The sequence below is a fragment of the Tiliqua scincoides genome, chromosome 2 (assembly GCF_035046505.1).
Source record: "Tiliqua scincoides isolate rTilSci1 chromosome 2, rTilSci1.hap2, whole genome shotgun sequence".
NCBI lineage: Eukaryota > Metazoa > Chordata > Lepidosauria > Squamata > Scincidae > Tiliqua > Tiliqua scincoides.
This window is the reverse complement of record NC_089822.1, coordinates 76,105,201-76,115,539: the sequence shown is the minus strand read 5'-3', so window position 1 is coordinate 76,115,539 and position 10,339 is coordinate 76,105,201. Positions and strand designations below refer to the sequence as shown.

General features: G+C 44.1%; 1 pseudogene; it reads right to left on the bottom strand.

Moving 5' to 3' along the window:
* Positions 1-3,995: 3,995 nt before the first annotated feature.
* LOC136643040 (5S ribosomal RNA) lies at positions 3,996-4,115 on the bottom strand (annotated as a pseudogene).
* Positions 4,116-10,339: the final 6,224 nt, after the last annotated feature.

Here is a 10,339-nt window from a genome sequence, read left to right as displayed (position 1 = left end):
GTATTCATGTCAACTCATCATACTGAATATTTTCATAAGCCATTGCTTTGTACCACTGACTGCTTAATCAGACTTTCTTAGGGTTCCCGCAGCCTGCACTGTGTTCTTATATACTGTAACTAGCCCAATGGGGAAAAGCTATTGTAACTATAAATCCAGGACTCTCAGACATCCAGGAATCTTTACTTAAGCCTCACCTTCCTTCTTTAGGACATAATCCTGTACAAACATACCTGGGAGAACGTTGCATTAAACTCAGTAGAACTTACTTCTGAGTAGGCACAAATAGAATTGTTGTACAGTAGCCTAATCCACTATGCCATAGCATACAGCAGCACCAACAGAGGCTGTGCTGTATGCTGGGGGGCGGGTGGTCAGCCAGTAGGCAAACAAGAGGTAGGTAAAAACAAAAATTGTTACTTACCTCTTCATAGGCCTTCTGGCTGCCTATAGGGCTCCTCAGACCAATGCCAGCTATGGAGCTGATGTAAGTCCAAGAAGAGCTAGGGGCATTCCAAGAGAGGTTACAGAGATAGAATCTGGTATGGCAACTGCTGCCGGTACCAAGCCCTTCCTCATCTGACATGCCCCCAAAAGGCCCTAAAACACACAAATCCTTCCCCGTCTCTCTCATAGCCCAGCCCTGCCATCAACTTACCAGCAGCAGCGGAGCATCCAGCTGAGTCTGGCATGCACATGGAGCATGCATATGCTGCCAGCATATGCTGCCAGCATCTCAGCAGCATGATGGCGGTATGACATTTCTTCTGTTGATGGACCTTTTACCTTAGTGGGTTACAAGATTACAGAAGGCTCATAGGATTGGGCTGCACAGCACAATCCTATGCATGTCTACTCATAAGTAAATCTTATTCATCTCAATGAGACTTACTCCCATGTAAGTGTGTATAGGATTGCAGCATGAGAGTGCACTGCTTTTTGATGTGACCCCATGTGTGAGGTCCAGGGTAATGGCTCGCATTGTCCCTAAAAAAAAAAAAAAACAACTGCTAGGCATATTAGAAAGGAAGCATAGTTAGTGAGTCCTTAGTCCAGTTGGACCTGTATGTAGAAGGGCAGCAGGTCTCAATTATTCCTCAACTATTAGCTGCAGTGATCCTTTGGCTTTAGATAAGAACATAAGAACAGCCCCACTGGATCAGGCTATAGGCCCATCTAGTTCAGCTTCCTGTATCTCACAGCGGCCCACCAAATGCCCCAGGGAGCACACCAGATAACAAGAGACCTGCATCCTGGTGCCCTCCCTTGCATTGGCATTCTGACATAGCCCATTTCTAAAATCAGGAGGTTGCACAAACACATCATGGCTTGTAACCCATAATGGATTTTTCCTCCAGAAACTTGTCCAATCCCCTTTTAAAGGCATCCAGGCCAGATGCCGTCACCACGTCCTGCGGCAAGGAGTTCCACAGATAAATGAGTTAGTAGGTAGCCACTCATTTTGTGTTTTAGCATTGTGTCACTGTTTCTGATTAGCATTAAAATAGTTTCAGCAGTGGAAATATAATTTCATATTTCTGCTTTCTGAGAGAAATGATGGGATTTTTATATTGGAGTAAGATACAATTTAAAGTTAGATAGGAAGTTGCTTGATTGATCCTCACCAGGAGAAGAGTTCACAATACCATTCTAGTCCTGAAAAACCTGGAATAACCTTAAATACAAGGAGCTACATATTCTTCCCTTCCTCTTCGCAGCTCACCCCATAATGAATGCGAGAAACTAGGTCAGTATTCTTTAGAGCAGAGAAGATTAAGGGAAGAGCTCACTGAGGTATACAATTCAGAAGGGAAAAGGAAAAACAGATACTTCAAGGAGGTTTGAAGCTGGTGTCAAGTACAAGACATAAGAAAGTATGAACTGAGGTTGTGGAATAAATTACCAAGGGCAAACTGAGACGTTAGCTAGCATAAGATTTTTTTTTTTTTTTAAAGAGAGAAAGATGGCTATTAGAAGCAGGTTAAAAATGGAAAAAATACAACTGTTAAATCTAATAGGAGGGGAAATGGCCTTAATGGCAATTGTGAGCACTCTGATCATCCCCATACATGACATATATCATAAAACCATCCTTATGCTTTTCAGCTTTTCATTATTAATTAATTACAATTAGTTTTATTAATTGTGTGCTCTGGGAATTTGCATGGGCACATGGCAGGGCATGAAAGATCGGCTCGTACACAGACAGATGGACTGTGAACTAATCAAATATTTTGTAGCCAATTAGCTGTTGAGCTTTAAACAGATAAATGTATTACATTTAAATACACTGATAATATATTGCAGTGCTAAATGATCCCCAAATAAGAGATTACATTTAATTTCTCAAGATTCAGTCTAGTTTTATTAATATGCTGAATCCACTTTACAGCATGAAAACCATCTAGTGCAGCCATTTTCAACCACTGTGCAATGGCACACTGGTGTGCCGCAAATGGTCTGCAGGTGTGCCGCGAGTGTTTGGGGGAGGGTCATTTATTAGTAGGGCCATTGGGGGATGTGAGCACCCTCTACAACAGTATGGTGTGCCTTGTCAATTGTCAAAAAACTGATGGTGTGCCTTGACAATTTTAGTACCTTGTCAGTGTGGGGTGAGATGAAAAGGGTTGAAAATCACTGATCTAGTGAGTGAAGCTGAAAGTCAAAGAGTAAAAAATTTTGTTGAATTAAGACCTACAAAACCTGCGGGAGGGGAGGGGAGGGTCTGGCATCAGTAGCACATGTCTCCTGTCCTCCCTTTCTGCTGCCTCCCTGCCACCTTTATTTCTTTGGACTTGCACCAGTTACAGATTATTACAGATGACGTATTATTACTTCATTCATCATTCATGTGGTACAGAGCAGGCGCATATGCAGGTCTAAGGAAACTCGTTGTGGAGCAGGAGATTTATGGAGGGGTAAGAGGATTTAAAGCCCCTTTCCCCTCTGAGGCCTCCTGCTCTGCCTCCCCCTGCTGCAGGATACAGTGCACACTTTTTCAGTGTGACTGCACCAATGGGGAGGGAATAGGATTGTGCTCTTAAAACATAATACAGTACAGATCTGTACTTTAAGTACCTGTGTACAGCATGAGCAGAAACTGTTCTCCTTTTTCCCAAATGGGAGAGAAGAGAAGAATTTTTTATGGTTTGCTGAGTTTTGGGGCAGACTGGAATGCTTGTCAGCTCCAAGTTTTAGCTTCCCAAAACAAGAAAGCACTCCTCCCCTTCCCTGACTCACAGCCCAGTCCTAAGATGCCCAGTGTGTGGGGCTGTCATGGCACCGAAAATGGCTGCTGCAGTATCCTAAGAACACCGGGCTGCTGCCAGCAGCTCCTTGGCAGAATGGGGTGTTCGTCCCCTTCCCCCATATAAGGAAAGTAGCCCTGCAATGGGGCTACTTGGTTCTGTGGTAGCTCTTGGACTGGTACAGAATCAAGAGCCTCCATGTCGGGCTGCGACAATCAAGAGCCTCTGTGTCAGGCCATCTCCAGCCGCAAGGGCAGACATGGAGTTCAGGATCCGGCAGAGCTGAGCTCCACCAGTCCCGCCTCTTCCCGCTCCGCTCACTTCCCTGGCACACCCTCTCCCCGCCTTCTCCCCACCTCCCCTGCCCAAGAATGCATCCTCCCTTCCTCCCCCTATGCCCCCACCTACCCCTCTGCAGCCTGGCAGTCCGGATTACCCTGAGCAACGGAGCATCGGCTTTCCACCAGCAGTAGCCCAGTGCTGGGCTGGTGCTAAGGGCTCGTAAATGTGCTTTATGGCACATTTGCGTCTGTGCGCACTGGCGGTGAGCAGTGTGCACTGTTTAGGATTGGGCTCTCAGGCTGCAGTCCTAAACACACTTTCCTGAGACACACTTCTAAGCAGATATGCACAGGATTGTGCTGTCAGAGAGGGGAGGATGGGTGCCTCATTTTGCACTCAGTAAGGGCTCTTGGCTCTGTTGACAGTCTGGTTGGCAACCTTCAGTCTCGAAAGACTATGGTATAAGCCGACAGCACCCTGTATTCCCAGGCAGTCTCCCATCCAAGTACTAACCAGGCCTGACCCTGCTTAGCTTCCGAGATCAGATGAGATCGGGCATGTGCAGGGTAACAGTTGCTCTGTTGAGTTGCTTGGTGTATTTGCGGATGTTTCTCCTTCTAATGCAGAATGATAGTTTATTGGTTCCTTATTTTACAACATATTTGTACTTAAAAAAATCTTCACTGCACCATTAGAGCAGTATTGCTTCATCTCATAAATAATAAATATCTTGAAACATCATGGAATGGGCTGCAGACCTTATTAAACAACCTGACTAGATTAAATCATGTCATCCTTATTTAATTTTTTAACAATGCATTTAGTCTTCTCAGTCTGTGAACTTTTTACATAAGAAATGGGTACAGATTTCAAATAATAAAATGTAACATTTGAAGAAGGGCTTTGTTTTCTTTTCTAAGCTGTTGCAAGGTCAATGTTTTATTTCTGTTTCATTCAAGACATGCAGGAAACATGTATTTAAACATATGTTAGGTGCCTGCCTGGAAAGCAAAAGGCCAGGCTAATGACAGGACAGCTGGCAAGAGGCCACAGATCCACAGGCCAGACAGCCTCATGTATGACTATATGCCTCTGGGGCATGTCATGGGTGTGCCCTTGGTGCAAGGAGCTCCAGGCCATCAGGGTTCGAGTTTGCTCCCTTGAAGCCTTGGTTACAGAAGCTTTGGTATACCAGTTGAAATAGAGGCAGGCACAGAGGGATCATGGTGAGACTGTCAGGGATATGCAGACATTGTCCAACCCTCAGGCGGGCAGTTCCTCGGCGCTCTCTCTCTCTCTCGTTTCTCCTGTGTGCCTATGTATATCACTTGTGTGATTTTCCTTTTTCTAGATTGTGAGCCTGTGGGGGCTTCTTCTACATGTGGCCCATACCAGGTTAGGGGCTTCCCATCAAAAGGGAATGGCAACAAAATATCAGAGAGGATGGCGGGTCTATGAAATGATGGGAGGGACAACGCATGCTGCTAAAAATGATTTCTTGCTGGTTCTTTACACTAGGAATGTGATGAAGTGTCAGTATGGGATGAAGTCTGTCAGATTAGGGGGTTCCAGTTATCTCCACAATCTCACTCTGATTCTCACCTGGAGATTGTAAACCTCTGGACTGCCTTTCTGGGACAGCAGCCATTAGCCCCAGGGGATTAGCATCCTGGTGACGGCTGGTACAGGGATGGGGTCAGTGCAGCCACTTCTCCTCGGGTTCCACCTGAACTGTCCTAGTCTCTTCTCTCCTTTGTTGGCTTCTAAAGCCTCCCTCTTTTTTGCTGTCCATCCCTTCTGGTCACCTCCATCTCCTCCCCCTCATCTCTTCCTGGCCTTTGGTATCATCTTCTTCATGCTTCCTGTGCCCAGCTGCTACTGTTAATAAATTATGTACCCTCAAATAGTCTTATCAGAATATGAATGGTTTTCCTCTTCAGTTTTTCCAGTGGTGGCATACAGACAATGTCTGTATTTTATGTAAGCAGTCTATTAGTAGAATCGGACACAGTATGCATTAGTGCCATAATAATTTTCATACTTATACCAGTTGATAGATATTCTGTTGGGGATTAGATGAGTCATTGTTATTGTTCCCACTGCTATAGGAAGGCTCTGTGTCACTTTACTTTCACTGTTGCCTGCAAATGCAATTATCAAGATAGTTCTGATATTTGTATGGAGTCTGTGCAAGACAGTGTACTTCCTGTCTGTTCCTGTTTATCTTAACTTGCTGTTCCCATCAACCCCATTTCTGTGTCCCAGCTTCCCATCTCAAGCCTTCAGGCTAACCACTCCTATTTTACCTTCACCGCTTATTTGACCTTGGGTAGTGTCCAGACCATTGGTGGCACTGGAAGCATTCTGAAACTGGAAGCTTTCTTTCTGATCAGAAGGAACATTTTCCTCACACAAGGTCATGGTGGGAGCTTCAAACAATGCAACTCTGCTCTGTGAGAAGTGTGAGTACCACTCCATGAGTTGACCTGTAAATTTCACACTACTCCAGAACTGAGGGCCATGGTATGCCCTGGATCTAAGAAGGCCAGCAGAGCATTTCAGAACCACAATTCATTTATTTGATACAAATTTTCTCTCTCTGTTCAAAAACTCTGCCACCTTAGGCAAGCATTAAAAATAAATGTCTACATTATGAAAACTGATATGGATAATCATTTGTGCCCTGTAACATTCTGTTCTGTTTGCTGGTAAAATCATATCAAATTTTTTTAACACATGAGAGAAGAATATGTATGGTACTAGAACCTTTAAGATGTCATTTATCTTTAAGAAAAAACATTTTCACTGACAAATTTCTTACTTTAATGTCCAAATAGTGTATATCGTTTCCACATAAGACCTGTGTGATCATGAAAATGTGATTGTCAACCATGAGGTTATGCAATTGAAGAGGTAGGGGGCTAGATGGATACATGTTGGCTTGGTTCTAGAGTCACCTATATAAGTGAATAGCTTCCAATGGGAAATGTAAAGGACTGCACAGGAGTCACCACTGGAGTTAGAGCCAACCTGCTCTTTGTCCCTGGTAAGCTGCCAAAGAGAAAAAGCAGGTTTAGCTCCTATCCTAGTGGTCTCTCCAAGCACATCCCTTTACATTTCCCATGTGACTGAATGGAAACCATTCACAGCACAATCCTAAGGTTGGCCTGAGCCAGCGCAGCCATCTCTGCACCAGCTCCAAGTGTTGCAAACATGCTAATGCACATTTGTGGCTACTCACAAGTTGACAATGCCAGCATGGCTTCCGTGAGCAGCATCAGCCAGAACAGATACTGTTGCACCAAGCAGTGCAGGGGTAGGAGAGGGAAGGCATTTTGGAGGGAGGCATTTGTGGGTGGGGGAAGGTGGAATGGGAGTGGATTGGGCATGGGAGGGATTGGTGGAGCAGGCTTCCCCCATATCCTAACTACCCCAGCCTGTCCAACATTGCACTAGGTTTCCAGATTTGCGCCAGCTAAATAGTTGGTGTGGATCTAAGAAACATCATAGGGATGGCTAGGGCTTTACCCTGGGTAAGTACCCTTACTCTGAGTAGACCTCCAGCCACCTCCTTTGCTGCACTGGATGCAATGTAGGCCATGTGGCCCAACTGTACCAGCACAGTTTAGGATTGGGCTGCCCATAGTATAGGACAGGGGTGCCCAAACCCAGGCCCGGGGGCCACTTGCAGCCCTCAAGGCCTCTCAATGCGGCCCTCAGGGAGCCCCCAGTCTCGAATGAGCCTATGGCCCTCCGGAGATTTGTTGAAGCCCGCACTGCCCCAGCGCAACTGCTCTCAGCGTGAGGGCAACTGTTTGACCTCTCGTGTGAGCTGTGGGATGAGAGCTCCCTCCACTGCTTGCTCTTTCACATCTGTGATGCAGCAGAGGCAGCAAAGGAAAGGCCAGCCTTGCTTTGTGCAAGGCTTGTATAGGCTTTGAGCTATTGCAAGACCTTCATTCATTCATATAAGTTCATCTTTAATATATTCATTTATGTAAACTTATGTAAATTTATTCAAATTTTAACTGTAAATAAATTCTTTTTTTCCCTGGCCCCTGACACAGTGTCAGAGAGCTGATGTGGCCCTCCTGCCAAAAACTTTGGAACCCCTGGTATAGGAGAATGAGAATATTGTGATCTGAATGCAGAAACTGCAATCTACCCCTGACACTGTGTGACCCAGAGTTCAATAACTAAAAGAGGGCAGTGTGTATGTGTGGAGAATATGTAAAGATATGCAGCCCTTCCTACCAGATGTCTTTACGTCACATAATTCCTCCACTCTGACATGTTCATGCTCAGTGTAACAATGGATGTTTGCTACCTTTCTGTATTCAGTGCATTGCCATTTTTAGTGGATGCCATGATGGTTGCATTTAGCCTAAACATGGGTGTGGTAATAAATCTTACTGCACATCCTCATCACTTTATGGGAATAATGATATCTAAAGAGGGCACTATGCAAATCAATAAATTGGTAGAGGAGAAACCTTTTAAAAGAAAACAATAGCAAATGAATTTATTAAATAAAACAATTGCTTGAAAATGCACTATAAAGAATTTAAACAGTCCAGCCAAGGTGTGTGATGCAAATTTTATGTGCATAGATTTTCCCAGGAATTGTATCTGAATCCTTCCTACTGTTTAAGCCAAACCATATTTAAGTGTTGATTGCTGCAGTAGCAAATGTAAAGCTAATGAACAGGACTTGAAAGTGTGTGATCATTCTTTCTAATGGGGAAAACAAATCAGTAATGCTAATTCTCCTTCATCTGGAGCAGTCTATGATTGCAGGGAGAAAGTGGGGGGGGAGGGAACACTAGCACTTTTTTGAAAGAGCGAAAAAGATGAAAGCTTTTCACTGCTGGTTGTCAAAACATTTTTGAAATTCTCAGGCCTTGAAAATTAGCTTACTGTCATCACTGCAGTCTTTTGCCATGAGAATCATTATTAGAATTTCTTACCATCATTCCTGTTGAAAAATCAAGCTATTTGACCATTTGTTTTACATAACCCCTCCACAATTATAGATGTAGTATATCATGTAACGTGACAAGAGTGACATATGGACTTCTACCCTCCTTGCAGAAGGCAGGGGCAACCAGGTCAATAAGACTCTTTTAACTGGAGATGGCTTTGGTTGGACCTGGGTTGTCCTCTGTTCAGAAAATGTTTTTGACCACCACAGAGCTTTGGCCCTGGCTTAAGACCCAAAATAAGTATATAGGCTATTATTATTAGTAGTAGTAGTATTAGTATTAGTATTATTTATTAACAGTATTTATATACCGCTTTTCAACGAAAGTTCACAAAGTGGTTTACAGAGAAAATCAAATAACTAATGGCTCCCTGTCCCAAAAGGGCTCACAATCTAAAAGATGCAAAACACTAGCAGGCAGCCACTAGAAAAGACAGTGCTGGGGTGAGGAGGGCCAGTTACTCTCTCCCCGCTAAATAAAAGAACAGCACCCACTTAAAAAGTGCCTCTTGCCCAGTTAGCAGTCTTGTAGCAGTTACATAAACTGGGAGATCATGCTGCTTTTAGATAAGACTTTTTATATGATCCAACAAAAGATTCCATATATCCGACAGTTTTATGTAATTTAGTTTCAAATGTATAATAGTGTTCTCACATTAAAATTATACCAGTGGATTTCACTGGTGAGAATTAAAAACAGAAAGTGGGGAGACTCATGACTAAGATTTAAAAAAGGATCCTAAAATGTATCATAATTTAGAACCCAGTACTATCCTCTACTTCAGCAATTTTCAGTCACTGTGCCATGGCACACTGGTGTGCCGTGAATGGTCTGTAGGTGTGCTGCAGGAGTTTCAGGGATGGTCATTTATTAATAGAGCCAATGATGGATGAGGCCCCTACTGGTGATGTGTTGTGCCTTGTCAATTGTCAAAAATGGGTGGTGTACCTTGATAAGTTTAGCACTTTGTCAGTGTGCCATGAGGTGAAAAAGATGGAAAATGACTGCTCTGTTTATTGCAGCAGATCTCACAATCCATTACTGTAAGTCCATTTACGACAGTGTGAAAAGTGCACAGCCCTCAGGCACTCCTGAGCCACTGGTGCGAATGACCTGAAGCTCCATGCACCCAGTGCTGCAGAACCTGTCCCATACCAACCCTCAGTGGGGATGAGTCATAGGCAGGGAAGGCAAGGTTCAGAGTGGGTGAAGAAGAGGGCATGAGATGGGGAGAAGGCTTGAGGGGGTGATGGCAGAAGTGCCTGCTGGATCCTATACCCCATTTTCTAGTTACTCTGACCTCTCCTTGAATGAAAGCCAGTTGCATAACTGGTATGGGTTCGAGGAGACACATAAAAAGCCTATCAAGGGGTATGCAAAACATTTTTTGTTTATCTCTCATTGGCCTTATGTTTCCGCCCCCACTATAGCATGCAGCCCATGCTATGTTGGCATGTCTGTATGCTGTAGCATGGCAGGGGATAGGATTGGGCTCTTAATGTTGTGTACCAGTATCACCACCCTACCCCCACCCCACCCATACTTCCTTCGTACGTTCTGCCTCAGTAGGTTCAAATGCAGTTTTGCATTTGGATTTTGTTACACTAAAAATTCTAAGGGATACCAACTTCCACTTCACACAAGATGTCAAATTTTAACTCAGCCATGAATATACGTTGCATGGTCACTGTAGCCTCTCGACTTTAGTTGGTCTGTCTATAGGGGAATAGGGACTGTAAACTGTGATGTAGCTAATGTTTGTGTAGCCGGGTACTGAGCTCAAAATAATGCCCCAGCAGTGATGTCACTCCCAGGCTTTTAAAAACA